The 14,790-nt window shown below is 40.1% G+C and overlaps 1 protein-coding gene across 2 annotated transcripts in view; it reads right to left on the bottom strand.

The window, feature by feature from the left end:
* Positions 1–14,790, bottom strand: part of ECHDC1 (ethylmalonyl-CoA decarboxylase 1) — a 58,322-nt gene that overhangs the window by 34,501 nt on the left and 9,031 nt on the right. The window contains exon 1 of one of the 2 annotated variants that reach the window (XM_010861751.1): positions 8,454–8,789. The exons of the other annotated variant lie outside the window; for it this stretch is intronic. The gene's annotated coding sequence lies outside the window, so the exon portion shown is untranslated. Of the gene's footprint in view, positions 1–8,453; positions 8,790–14,790 lie in introns of those variants that run through there. 2 annotated transcript variants of the gene reach the window in all.

Below are 14,790 nucleotides of genomic sequence, written 5' to 3'. Positions count from 1 at the left end.
AGGGATTGAGGGCAGGAGGAGAAGGGAACGACAGAGAATGAGATGGCTGGGTGGCATCACCGACTCAATGGATATGAGTTTGGGTGGACTCCAGGAGTTGGTGTTGGACAGGGAGGCCTGGCGTGTTGCAGCTCATGGGGTTGCAGAGTTGGACATGACTGAGCGACTGCACTGCACGGCACTGAACTGAACCTTTTACTACTACCTTGTAGAAATTCTTTTATTCGTTTGCCTACAGCTTTTATTAAAATTCTTATGACAATAAATCCTGCATTTCCATCTCCATTGGAAATGCCTGTGTACTCCTAAATCAAACAAAAATCTACTTCCATATTCCTCACCTCTAGATGTACCACAGGCTTCTCAAAATCAGTTTAAATCTACTAAAACCTGTAACTACTTTATTCCTTCCCTTAACTATCTATAGTATCAACCACAGAGAAAGCCAGAGTAGAAAACCCAATCTCCCAATCTCCTTCCCCTCCTTCATAGCTCATGTACAACCTACCTTTTTTATTTTTCCAATCCTTTATTTCCCCTACAACAAAGTTCAAACCTATGTCTCTGGATGAATACAATGGCCACCATTAGTTTCACACTACTCCTTAAAATCAGAGCTACCTTTATACTGTATGCTCCTAAAAGCACAAATCTACAAATACATTTTCAAAGAAACTGAGAAGATTTAAAATAGGGTGACTTCTCAGGACTTGAGCATGAACCTAAATGAACATGAAGAAGAAATAAAGTGATAAAGGTTGATAAACTTAGGTCTATTGGAAATGGAAGGTTAAGTTCAAAAATATAGTATTTTTACTAATTAAAATATGAAATAGCTATGAAAAAATAAAGGATTTTAGAGGCTTTCTAAATTATTTGCTAAATGTAAATATCAAGTTTTCTCAAGATTCTCTTAGCTAGCAGAGGAAATCTACACTAAAAATTTCAGGAGTTGTTGAGAAATGACAAGCAATGGAGCTCGAAACAAATTAAATTAGCAAACAAAACTTATATTCTCATGCCTAAATACATAGGAGAACCACTGCCCAAAACCACCTACCCTGGCCAGGGTCGACAGTAACCCCTTGCATGAGTTATCTTACAACAGGAGACCTTGGTAGGGAACACGGAAGCTACCACCAACAGGAAGAACTCGGGAAAAGTCAAAAGGAGTGCGACACCAATTCATATGTCCTGCCAACCTCCCAGAATCCTTCTCACTGGAATCCATCTTGGCTGAGCAATGCGCAGGCCACCAGGAAGGAACCTGAGTCAGAATGATTAGCCAGAGACAACCCAGAAACTAACTCCATTATCATAAAACCAACACTGCAAGCCATGTGGCAGAGCAGCTCTGGGTTCCCTTACCTTGCTGCTCTTCATCTGGGAGCCACTTTTTGTCAACACATTTATCATCTGGAACAATTCATTTCTAAATGTTAGACAAGAGCCTACTCTTGGACCCTGGACGGCATCTCCCTTCCTGCAGACCCTTTCCTGCAACATACATAAGCTCACAACTCCAGCCACGTGCATAAAAAATCCATCTCGACCTCAAACACTGTTCTTTCTTTTTCATCTCCCCTTTCACTATCCCCAGATTCAAGTTCAGTGATCAATGTTTGTGGGAAAAATAAAGAAATAGATCAAATTACTGTACATCATTTCAAAATGAGTTTGGAAGCCTTTTTGCTTTTTGAAGACAAAATTTGAGAAATATACATAACGACTAGATTAGCAATTAAGATAAATCTTTTAAAACAGGTCAGGATTCTTTATTGGATTATTTAAAATAGACAATAGTTTCATTCTAAGAATAAAAAGTGGGTTGAAGAGTTTCTGTGCTTAAGACCCAGTAAGTAAATTACACACTACATGTAGGTTTTTATAGTCAAGAAATTCATAGGACTGGGATCCTAGTATATAAACACATGTGCATTTGGTAAGATATAATTGGTAACAGTTCAGTGGAAATTAACTGAGTTCTTATTAGTCATCTCCCCTCTATCAACTAGCTATTTCAGGAAAAAAAAATTTTACCCTCAACAAATTTTCAGTTTTATCAAAGAAATGAAGTATTTACTAAGCAAAAATAACTCAATTCTCTAATTGAAAATAGAACAAAATTCCTCCTTTTATTAAGCTTTATTAGAGACCTGATTTTTTTCCCCTCTCTTCACCAGTAAACTTTTATCATGAAGTCTGAGAATTTTCTATAGGCAGAAAGGGACCTGAAGATACTAAATCAGTGCACAGGATTATGATATTTAACTTCCCTTCGTTCTTTCCAAGTTTTAACATTTTAGGCAGAAGTAGAACAAAAATTAAGCACCATCCTAATTTGCTGGGGAGTAAGGAAAGGAAAAAGTAAACTCAGATTAGCTTTTCTCTACAGTGTCTTGTGGCCAAAATGTTGGCAGAGGGGGCTACCTTTAAGAAACTCTCATCTTATATACTTTCAGAGTATCCGTTCTTCACCTAACTATATTCAGTCCTCCTTGTTCATCAGCAACTCCCAGAGTTTACCCAAACTCATGTTTATTGAGTCGGTGATGCCATCCAGCCATCTCATCCTCTGTCGTCCCCTTCTCCTCCTGCCCTCAATCCTTCCCAGCATCAGGGTCTTTTCCAGTGAGTCAACTCTTCGCATGAGGTGGCCAAAGTACTGGAGTTTCAGCTTCAGCATCAGTCCTTCCAATGAACACCCAGGATTGATCTCCTTTAGGATGGACTGGCTGGATCTCCTTGCAGTCCAAGGGACTCTCAAGAGTCTTCTCCAACACCACAGTTCAAAAGCATCAATTCTTTGGCGCTCAGCTTTCTTCACAGTCCAACTCTCACATCCATACATGACCACTGGAAAAACCATAGTCTTGACTAGACGGACCTCTGTTGGCAAACTAATGTCTCTGCTTTTGAATATGCTATCTAGGTTGGTCATAACTTTCCTTCCAAGGAGTAAGCGTCTTTTAATTTCATGGCTGCAGTCACCATCAGCAGTGATTTTGGAGCCCCCAAAAATAAAGTCTGACACTGTTTCCACTGTTTCCCCATCTAGTTCCCATGAAGTGATGGGACCAGATGCCATGATCTTCGTTTTCTGAATGTTGAGTTTTAAGCCAACTTTTTCACTCTCCACTTTCACTTTCATCAAGAGGCTTTTGAGTTCCTCTTCACTTTCTGCCATAAGGGTGGTGTCATCTGCATATCTGAGGTTATTGATATTTCTCCTGGCAATCTTGATTCCAGTTGTGCTTCTTCCAGTCCAGCGTTTCTCATGATGTACTCTGCATTTAAGTTAAATAAACAGGGTGACAATTTACTGCCTTGACGTACTCCTTTTCCTATTTGGAACCAGTCTGTTGTTCCATGTCCAGTTCTAACTGTTGCTTCCTGACCTGCATATAGGTTTCTCAAGAGGCAGGTCGGGTGGTCTGGTATTCCCATCTCTTTGATAATTTTCCACAGTTTACTGTGATCCACACAGCCAAATTAGCACTAATCAATTAGAATGAAAATGATACAGCCTCACTCCCCTTCCAAAACAAATCTAAGAAAACAAGAAACAAGGCCCACATTTCCATTTCATAAGTAATGAAAGCTTACCTATATGTGAAGCTTTCCTCTAGGGAGTCACCTACTTACTGTCAAATTCTGAAGCAATAGGAAAGACGTCAAAGTTCTTACTCTTTTTCTCTAAATAAATACATATATTTTTATAGCATAATATTAATTTATTAAAAAGCTTTAAAACTTGAGGCATCACTTCAAGTAACTAAACAGCTGCCCAGAATCACAAATCTTTTGAACAGATAAGAATATATTTTACATAAAATATGTATCTGATGAAATAAAAATATTTGTTATGAAACTGTGATATTATTATTCCTAAATTACTTCTATAAAAGACTGTTGTCTTAAATTTGAAATCAGGTTTCAGTACAGTGGCTAGAAGGAAAATAAACGTAGACATAAAGAAAGCTAACCTAACATACTTTTGAAAAAGTTAGGTTTCAGAATGAGTGTGTTGTATTTCCTAACCTAGACAATGGATAAACAGGTACTTATTTTTGTTGTTGCTGTTCTTTAAACTCTTCTTATGCTTTGAAACTATGTGCAAGTATGCTACATTTCTCATTAAACTTTTTTTTTATTAAAGGATACCATTTCAAATGTGGAATGGAGAGATGTCTCTGCCTTTACCAATAATCTCTCCCAATCTTCTAAAACACTCATTTCAAAACTAATTTTTGTAAGTATTCTGTTTTTTGCATAGAAGATATTTAATAAAGAACACACATATTGCTATAGGTGGCCACATAGGTATCTGCAGTCTCTGGCAGTTCTGAAAACTAAGAAGTGTCCTCATTAAAGGTAATAATATTTCTTAAAACTTGATGTATGACCAGAAACCAGGTAAGAAAGAATTAGAGACACTCCTGCCTCCAGTAAATTATGACGACTCATAATGATGCTCCTGCCTCCAGTAAATTTAAAAACTCCCTATTGGCAGGGACCACATCTTACTCATGGTTTTAGCGCACAGAGTTTTTACATTTAACATTTGTGGTACTAAATGACACCTAATGTGGTTATTACTGTATAGGGATTACTATAGTTGTTATTGTTGTATGGTCAGTCATGTCCAACTCTTTGTGACCCACGGACTATTAGCCCTCCAGGCTCCTCTGTTCATGGAATTTTCCAGGCAAGAATACTGGAGTAGGTTGCCACTTCCTCCTCCAGGGAGTCTTGCCCATCCAGGGACCAAACCAGCATCTCCTGCACTGGCAGGGGCTTCTTTACCCCTAGAGCCACCCAGGAAGCCCAGTGATTACTGTATACTTAACCATCATTTCCCAAGCTAAATAAAAGATCTCTATCTGCCAGACAGAAAAAGTTTATTTCATTGTGGGGATTTTAGGAATTCCAAGTCCAGAATATGTAGCTCTAAGTGCTTAAGGGTATTAGAGTCAGCCAGAGAAGAAGGTCTCCCTTTCATTGGCCCCTGGTCAGTTTGATGCAGAACCACCACTCCACTATCATTCCCAGCTTAGGAGTCCCTACCCCTCTTCACAAGAAGGATAAGAGCTGTGGGTCTGATTTTTTTTTTTTTTTTTCAGGTATACAAATCAGGTTTGCATACAACACAATCTTTACCACATCATTAATAAAAATACTGACACTTTTTAAGAAATGAGGTTAAGTTATAGATAATAAGACATTACCTACTTATAATGTCTGTGGTTAGTGATTCACATTTTACAAGGATTTGGTTAGTAGTGTACTTCATATTTTAACTATATAACGATTTCTATCACAAGGGTTAGAGCGAGGCAGTTACGTTCTCTGACTTTCTCAGAATCAGAGGCATTTTACCCAGGGAGTACTGAGCCTAAGACCTAGTAACTGTTAGCGGCAAACTTAAGTGGAGAACCCATGACCTGATCTACTTTCCCCAGTCCTTCTTCCAAAGAACAAAACTATTGGTTTTGAGCCAAGATAAGTAATTCAGTCACAGCACTACAGCTTTCCGTAGAAGGCAACAGAGTGAAACTATTTCCACTGGTACTGCTGCCGCTTTGAATTTTCTTTGTTCTAATTTCCCTTCTTTCGTCATTTTCATCTCTACTGCCTTCTCTCTCATGCTCCCCTCTCTGCCTCTCAGCTTGTGTGGGACATGGAACCAGGGGCTGCCTTTATCTTGGGAAGGCATTTGAAGAAGATTAAAGCTGTAGGGCTCAGGGTTCCTTAGGCCTGCTTCTAGTCTAGGAAAAATAAGCTCTCAAGGTCACTGGCCAAATCAGTTCACAAAACTGAGGGGCCTACACAGAGAGAGCCAAACACAACATGACCAAGCTGGCTTTTGCCTAGAATATGCTCTCTGCACATTTTGCCCCGAGTGATAAGTCATATATAGTCATATATAAAAGAGACCATTAAATGTAAAATTCATTTGGGGGTGAGGTCTTTTCCACGTTGACCGTGACTTTAATGTAAGAGAACTGTGCCAAAGAAACTTGATGAGAACTTAGATGGCTATTTAAAAAAAGAAAAAAGTTGCCTATGTTTTCCACAGTATTCTGTTTAGGGAAAATAAAAAAATAGTTAAAATAGAAAATAAGGAGTAAGACTTATAAAATCATTAGCATTTTTAATTATTATGAAGGGATAATAGAATCAATAAACAACATATCTTTTCTCATTGTAAGGAGTCTGTCTGTTTTGTCTTCACATACATCCCCCTCCCCGCCCACCACTTCCAATGAAGCTTCCCAGGTGGCGCTAGTGGTAAAGGAATCCGCCTGCCAATGCAGGAGATCTAAGAGACGCGAGGTCGGGAAGATCCCTTGGAGAAGGAAACAGCAACCCATTCCAGTATTCTTGTCTGGAGAATCCCACAGACAGAGGAGCCTGCTGGGGCTACAGTCCATAGGGTTGCAAAGAGTCAGACATGACTGAAGTGACTTAGCATGGCACCCCACTCCAATATCCAAAACAAGGGCAATCAGTATAGACATCATCAGATGTACCTTTTTACACTTAAATCATTACCAAATTTCAACATTATGTCACTAATATTTTTGCCTCATTGGACATCTTTGATATACTCATTTTTCCATGGAAACCTCATAATAAAAACCTCATGGATCCTTTCCTCTATTGATTCCATTTTTTGGCCCCCCAAACTCCTGTCCTCCTTCCACTAACTCTCCCTTCTTTTCTCTCCTCAGATCCCCTTGTTTGTGGCAAAGAGTAGTACCTGAGAAACTCAAGTACAATGCTAAGCCTCTCAAGTTTGCCAGTTCCAAGATTAGGGGTCTAATCCTTGACACTGGATGAGAGCCTATTATGAATACTTTCTGGAGAATGGCAGGGCAACCCACTCCAGTATCTTGCCTTGAGAATCCCCACGGACAGAGGAGCCTGACAGGCTACAGTCCTTGGGGCTGCAGAGAGTTGGACACGACTGAGCAACTTACCACAAATCATATGGATCAGTTCAGTTCAGTTGCTTGGTCATGTCTGACTCTTTGTGACCCCAAGGACTGTAGCCTGTCAGGGTTGCTAATCCATCCTGCTGGTTGCTTTGCTGTCCTACCACAACCAGATTCAGCCCAGCTGAACAAGCTCATAACCATGCCATCAGAAAGGGGAAAGAGAAGAAGTCCGAGATCAAAGGTTTCACTCTCTCCATGTTTTCTAACTTTTTCAAAAGCAAACAAGTAAGCTCCCTTCCCTACACAGAGACTAAGCTCTCTGTTCTCTCAGAAGCTGTAACCTGTTTCATCAGGGGCTGGAAATATCCAGAAAGTAAACACAAACACATACTGAGCAAGAAAAAAATAAGCATAAGGCATGGAGTAAACAAAAAAATCAGAACTATTCCGTTTCAGACTGTCAGCATATGACTCGTTTTTGGCATTTGAATTTGGTTTTAGGCTGTCGTTAATTAACACTTCACTTCCCTGGTGGCTCAGACGGTAAAGCGTCTGCCTACAACACGGGAGACCCGGGTTCGACCCCTGGGTTGGGAAGATCTTCTGGAGAAGGAAATGGCAACCAACTCCAGTACTCTTGCCTGGAAAATCCCATGGAGGGAGGAGCATGGTAGGCTACAGTCCATGAGGTCACAAACAGTCAGACAAGACTGAGCAACTTCACTTTCTTTCTTTCTTAATTAACTTCCAAGTTTCACTACTTGAGTCATACACTATACTGTGTATGTACTGAGTATGCCACATATACTTTTCCTGCCAGCCAAAATGAACTTCTTTCAGTTGTTCATATCCCTCAGTTGTTCTATTCATTCCAACCCTCTGAGTATGTGATTCCCCATTACAGTTTTTTCTTCCTCAAAGCAACTCCAAATCAACTCCTCTAATACCCTCAACTACACAAAATACTCTGTCTGCTCTCACAATGTTTAGATCCTTCATTAACCTTCACTCAAACTTTGCTGTAACTATTCCTTTAACCAAATCTTCCCACTAGATTTAGCTGCAAGAGGACATTGGCAATGCCTGGTACTGCTGCTGCTGCTGCTGCTATGTCGCTTTAGTCTTGTCCACTCTGTGTGACCCCATAGATGGCTGCCCACCAGGCTCTCCCGTCCCTGGGATTCTCCAGGTAAGAACACTGGAGTGGGTTGCCATTTCCTTCTCCAATGCATGAAAGTGAAAAGTGAAAGTGAAGTTGCTCAGTCGTATCTGACTCTTAGCGACCCCATGGACTGCAGCCTACCAGGCTCCTCCATCCATGGGATTTTCCAGGCAAGAGTACTGGAGTGGGGTGCCATTGCCTTCTCCGAATGCCTGGTACAGTACTTGACAAATAATATTTGCCAATAACAATTTGGCACACAAGGCTTGAGAATCCACAACACGAGACAGGCTAAAGAATCTTTCCACAAGTCAACTCCACCTACCCTGTTCATTAATCCCACCACTTACCTTGTTTCAGTTCCACTCTTCTATGCAAGCTGGTCTCTCTTCTTGGAATGCTTATCACTGCCAACTCACCAGCTAACTAAGATCTACTCATCTTTCAGGTCAGACCAATAAACTATCAAGAAAAGATCAGCTGTTTTATTACTATGCTCCTCCCTCCCCCAGCTGATTTCACAATTACATGTGTGTGTGTAGTATTAAAAGAATTTTTGAGGCTCAAAAAGAATACCAGAATGAAAGAACATTTACCAAAAATGAGTTTTTCATTTTTGTTGTTGAAAAGCTGGCTGCATGAAATCAATGATGCAAATTTTACTTAAGATAACTTAATATGGGCAGCAAGAAGGACAATTATAGAGTTCCCAGAGAACATGACTGACGGTTGGAATCAATTTCTAGGCACAAAATACAGCTACTGCTGCCAGGGCTGCCTCCTCAGCAAATCCAAACTGACACAACCTCCAGTAGATAACTTTCTGTATTAAAGGCTTTATCCTTCCTGTGAGCACTCATGCACTTAGCATTTGGCCCAAATCCTTTGAAATTAAGCTGTTCCCACCGGAACTGTGCTGGGCTATGACCTGCAATTTGTTTAGGAATTTTCCCCTTTCAGGGACTCTGTTGTTGCTGTTCAGTCACTCAGTCGTGTCCAACTCTTTGTGACCCCATGGACTGCAGCAAGCCAGGCTTCCTTGTCCTTCACTATTTCCTTTGCTGGAGCAGCCGCGAAGAGATACCCCACGTTCAAGGTAAAAGAAACCCAAGTAAGATGGTAGGTGTTGCAAGAGGGCATCAGAGGACAGACACACTGAAACCATAATCACAGAAAACTATTCAATCTAATCACACTAGGACCACAGTTCAGTCAGTTCAGTCGCTCAGTCGTGTCCAACTCTTTGCGACCCTATGAATTGCAGCACGCCAGGCCTCCCTGTCCATCACCAACTCCCAGAGTTCACTCAGACTCACGTCCATCGAGTCGGTGATGCCATCCAGCCATCTCGTCCTTTGTCGTCCCCTTCTCCTCCTGCCCCCAATCCCTCCCAGCATCAGAGTCTTTTCCAATGAGTCAACTCTTTGCATGAGGTGGCCAAAGTACTGGAGTTTCAGCTTTAGCATCACTCCTTCCAAAGAAATCCCAGGGCTGATCTCCTTTAGAATGGACTGGATCTCCTTTAGAATGGATCTCCTTGCAGTCCAAGGGACTCTCAAGAGTCTTCTCCAACACTACAGTTCAAAAGCATCAATTCTTCAGCACTCAGCTTTCTTCACAGTCCAACTCTCACATCCATACATGACCACAGGAAAAACCACAGCCTTGACTAGACGGATCTTTGTTGGCAAAGTAATGTCTCTGCTTTTGCATATGCTATCTAAGTTGGTCATAACTTTCCTTCCAAGGAGTAAGCGTCTTTTAATTTCATGGCTGCAGTCACCATCTGCAGTGATTTTTGGAGCCCAGAAAAATAAAGTCTGACACTGTTTCCACTCTTTCACCATCTATTTCCCATGAAGTGATGGGACCAGATGCCACGATCTTCGTTTTCTGAATGTTGAGCTTTAAGCCAACTTTTTCACTCTCCTCTTTCACTTTCATCTAGAGGCTTTTTAGTTCCTCTTCACTTTCTGCCATAAGGGTGGTGTCATCTGCATATCTGAGGTTATTGATATTTCTCCCGGCAATCTTGATTCCAGTTGTGCTTCTTCCAGCCCAGCGTTTCTCATGACGTACTCTGCATATAAGTTAAATAAGCAAGGTGACAATATACAGCCTTGACACACTCCTTTTCCTATTTGGAACCAGTCTGTTGTTCCATGTCCAGTTCTAACTGTTGCTTCCTGACCTGCATATAGGTTTCTCAAGAGGCAGGTCAGGTGGTCTGGTATTCCCATCTCTAAGAATTTTCCACAGTTTATTGTGATCCACACAAAGGCCTTAGCATAGTCAATAAAGCAGAAATAGATGTTTTTCTGGAACTCTCTTGCTTTTTCGATGATCCAGCCAAGACTTTTTAGAAAAGTTATCATCCTGGGATTTCTTTCTCCCCCAAAAAGGAAATAATAATTCCAGAACTTGATAGTAGATAAATATCTTTCAAAGCAATAAACGCATTCCCTGTAACACATCTATTTTCCCCGTGAGAAAACCCAAGGCCAGAGGGATAGGTTTGCTCAGAACCTCGGGGCAATAAATAACACTGTTATCCCTTGACACTTGATTGTTCCCAACTTCTACATGCTACTGACATCCATTCCTATGGAGATCAAATTTTTCGATAAAGTCTTCTATTCTCTACTCTGTTATACTATGTAAATAATCTGTTTCTCTCCCACCCCACCCCCACCCCCCCGAAATTTCTCAATTTCTTCATAGGAAGACAGCACCTACCTTTTAAAACATTTGGCCTCAAGGGGATATAAATCTTCAAAACAACTGTAGTTTTGCTCAAACTCAGGTTTGATATTTGGGGCACCTGATCTCAAAGACCATGGAATGCTTTCTTTTATTGGTATGTAGAAATTTCTAAAAAGACAAGATGAGTCTGAAAAGAGCTCCAAGAGGGTCCTTATAGCATGCAAATAAACAGGTAGGCTTAACTTAGTTTATCTGTCAGAAGTACAATTTGTATCTAAATATTCTCCTTTGAGTTTTGTACCATGCTAAAAGATCTCTGTGTATGGCTGTATGTTATGTCACAGGTATGTCTTATTTTTATACTGCCAGATGGTACTGCCAAAATTAATTTATAAAAAGAGCTCCATTTAATTGGTCTAAAAATATTACTTAAATAAATTATCAGAAATATAAGAGCAACTCACACGAATGCTTTTGTGGTTCATGTGATAGTTTAAATTTGTTAGTCTAACTGAAACAGGCACGTCTTTAGTGTCATCAGCACTGAATACTTTAATCCCACATGCGTTTACTAGTCAGATAAATTCACATTATCTCTGCTGCAAATCTGTCAGAAAAAAAATTTGCTTGAGATGATGGCAGACTTTGTCTAATGACTCATTAAGTTTTTGTGAGTAACTTAAACATAAATGTTGGGAACAAATAATTCAGATAGATGAAAATGGGATAAGAGTTTTTAGGTGCAACAATTATATTTTACGATATATGTACTTAAAATGGCATACTGAAATCTTTTGAGGTAACTTAAAATGTCAGAGTTTTGCAAGATAAATTACATGATTGACTAGAATTGTTTTTATCATACACACTAATTTCCCACCTACATGTGTCTTTTCTAAACACTTCTGTTTCATCCTTTGTCGCTGCTTTTAATAGCCTGTCTAGACTGGTCATAGTTTTTCTTCCAAGGAGCAAGCATCTTTTAATTTCATGGCTGCAGTCACCATCTGCAGTGATTTTGGAGCCCCCCAAAATAAAGTCTCTCACCATTTCCATTGTTTACCATGTATTTGCCATGAAGTGTTGGGACCGGATGCTATGATCTTAAGTTTTTTGAATGTTGAGTTTTAAGCCAGCCTTTTTACTCTCCTATTTCACCTTCATCAAGAGGCTCTTTTGTTCCTCTTGGCTTTCTCCCATTAGAGTGGTGTTATCTGCACCACTGAGGTGCACTGATATTTCTCCCGGCAATCTTGTTTTTAGCTTGTGCTTCATCTAGTCTGGCATTTCACATGATGTACTTTGCACATAAGTTAAATAAACAAGGTGACAATATATAACTTTGACATACTCCCTTCCCAATTTGGAACCAGTCTGTTGTGCCATGTCCGGTGCTAACTGTTGCTTCATGACCTGCACACAGGTTGCTCAGGAGGCAGGTCAGGTGGTCTGGAATTCCCATCTTTGAAGAATTTTCCATGGTTTGTTGTGATCCACACAGTCAAAGGCTTCAGCATATTCAATGAAACAGAAGATGTTCTTCTGGAATTCTCTTGCTTTTTCTACATAACGGATGTTGGCAATTTGATCTCTGGTTCCTCTGCCTTTTCTAAATCCAGCTTGAACATCTGGAAGTTCATGGTTCACATATTGCTGAAGCCTGGCTTGGAGAATTTTGAGCATTACGTTGCTAGCGTGTGAGATGAGTGCAATTGTGTGGTAGCTTGAGCATTCTTTGGCATTGCCTTTGGGATTGGAATGAAAACTGACCTTTTCCAGTCCTGTGGCCACTGCTGAGTTTTCCAAATTTGCTGGTATATTGAATGCAGCACTTTAACAGCATCGTCTTTTAGGATTTGAAATAGCTCAGCTGGAATTCCATCACCTGCACTAGCTCTGTTCATAGTGATAGTTCATAAGGCCCACTTGACTTCACACTCCAGGATGTCTGGCTCTAGGTCAGTGACCACACCATCGTGGTTATCTGGGTCATTAAGATGTTTTTTGTATAGTTCTTCTGTGTATTCTTGCCACCTCTTCTTAATATTTTCTGCTTCTGTTAGGTCCATACCATTTCTGTCCTTTATTGTGCCCATCTTTGCATGGAATGTTCCCTTGGTATCTCTCATTTTCCTCAGAGACCATTTCATTGTTAGAGAAATTAGTATTGTTTAGGCTTCAGAGACACAGCAGAGCAGACCTATGACCTTGCTTCTAACCTGCCTGGACACTGCCCTGGCTGTGAGTGACAGCTATGACTGTAAGAATTGCAGCACCATAGGTAAGACAGGGGACGAATCTTGAGACTGTTGAGCCCCTCAAGACAGGGTGGCCAGTCAAGCCCCGGGCTTAACAACATTCCAAGTTTAAAGGATAAACAGGAACTCAGAGCTGCAATTTGCTCACAGGTTGATGATATCAGTTTGTGTCCTAGGATTATAAGCGGGAACCCTGAAGTGCAGTCTTTGAAGTCTCTTCCACAGAGTGGACGTGCTACCTAGGACCTTTTCCCAATTAGGACTCCAGATGTGCTGTGTCATGGGACTTCCCAGCACTGTTTGAGTCTGGATGTTGGTTAAAACCCAATTTGATGACGTATCCTCTGCTATTTCTATTTCTCTCTTCAATGTTACTGCATATTGAAAGTAAGCTAGAAAACTCTCTAATAAATATTGGTATTATTTAGTTTGTATAGAATGAGTGGCTTATTAGGTTAACAAACCCTTTGAACCGAGACAAAAGTGAAAACTTTTGGCAAAACATTAATCAAATTTATTTCAGGTGCTTTAAGTTAAAAATTGTCTTTTTTATAAAGAAGAGCTAAGGGTTTGGTTTGGCTTTTTTGTTTTGCAGCTATGTAACCTTCTCTATTTGTCTTCTGAAATCTTTTTGTCATTTTGATTAAACAGATACTTAGTGTTTTGTAATCTTCTGTAATCCTATTTGTTGAATTGTCCAAAACCTTTTGATATTTTTGAAAAACTTCCCCCCAAAATTCAAACTCTAACTTAAGTTTTTTTGACCTGAAAATAACTTTAGGAATGTCCAGAGGGGCCCCTAGAACTTCTTAAAGAACATGTTCTCTCTTCTTATAAAAGGAGATGGTAATTAGGTTTATTTGATATGTCAAATTTTATGGGAAGCTTTGTCAAAGAAATTATAATAAACTTTCTTAGGTTATCTTGTATACATGAATGTTATTTAAATATTAGATATTGTAGATATCTAGATATTGTATGAAATATCTAGATATTGTATGAAATTTTAGATATTGTATGAAAATTCTGACAATTCTCATGTGTTCTAGTATAATGTTATCAGTTTAGTTCAGTCATTCAGTCATGTCCAACTCTTTGAGACCCCCATGGACTGCAGCACGCCAGGCCTCCCTGTCCATCACCAACTCCCAGAGCTTTCTCAAACTCATGTCCATCAAGTCAGTGATGCCATCCAACCATCTCATCCTCTGTTATCCCCTTCTCCTTCCGCCTTCAACCATTCCCAGCATTAGGGTCTTTTCCAATGAGTCAGTTCTTCGCATCAAGTGGCCAAAGTATTGGAGTTTCAGCTTCAACATCAGTCCTAACAATGAATATTCAGGACTGATCGCCTTTAGGATGGACTGGTTGATCTCCTTGCAGTCCAAGGGACTCTCAAGAGTCTTTTCCAACACCACAGTTCAAAAGAATCAATTCTTCAGCACTCAGCTTTCTTTAATAATGCAACTCTTACCTTCATACATGACTACTGGAAAAACCATAGCTTTGACTAGATGGACCTTTGTTGGCAAAGTAATGTCTGCTTTTAAATATGCTGTCTAGGTTTGTCATGCCTTTTCTTTCAAGGAGCAAGTGGTTTTAATTTCAAGGCTGCAGCCTCCATCTGCAGTGATTTTGGAGCCCCCAAAAATAAAGTCTGTCACTGTTTCCACTGTTTGCCCATCTATTTCCCATGAAGTGATGGGACCAGAAGCCATGATCTTAG

The sequence above is a fragment of the Bison bison genome, unplaced genomic scaffold (assembly GCF_000754665.1).
Source record: "Bison bison bison isolate TAMUID 2011002044 unplaced genomic scaffold, Bison_UMD1.0 scf7180017864473, whole genome shotgun sequence".
NCBI lineage: Eukaryota > Metazoa > Chordata > Mammalia > Artiodactyla > Bovidae > Bison > Bison bison.
Note: the sequence above shows the minus strand (reverse complement) of the source record. Positions and strands in the feature narration are given on the sequence as shown.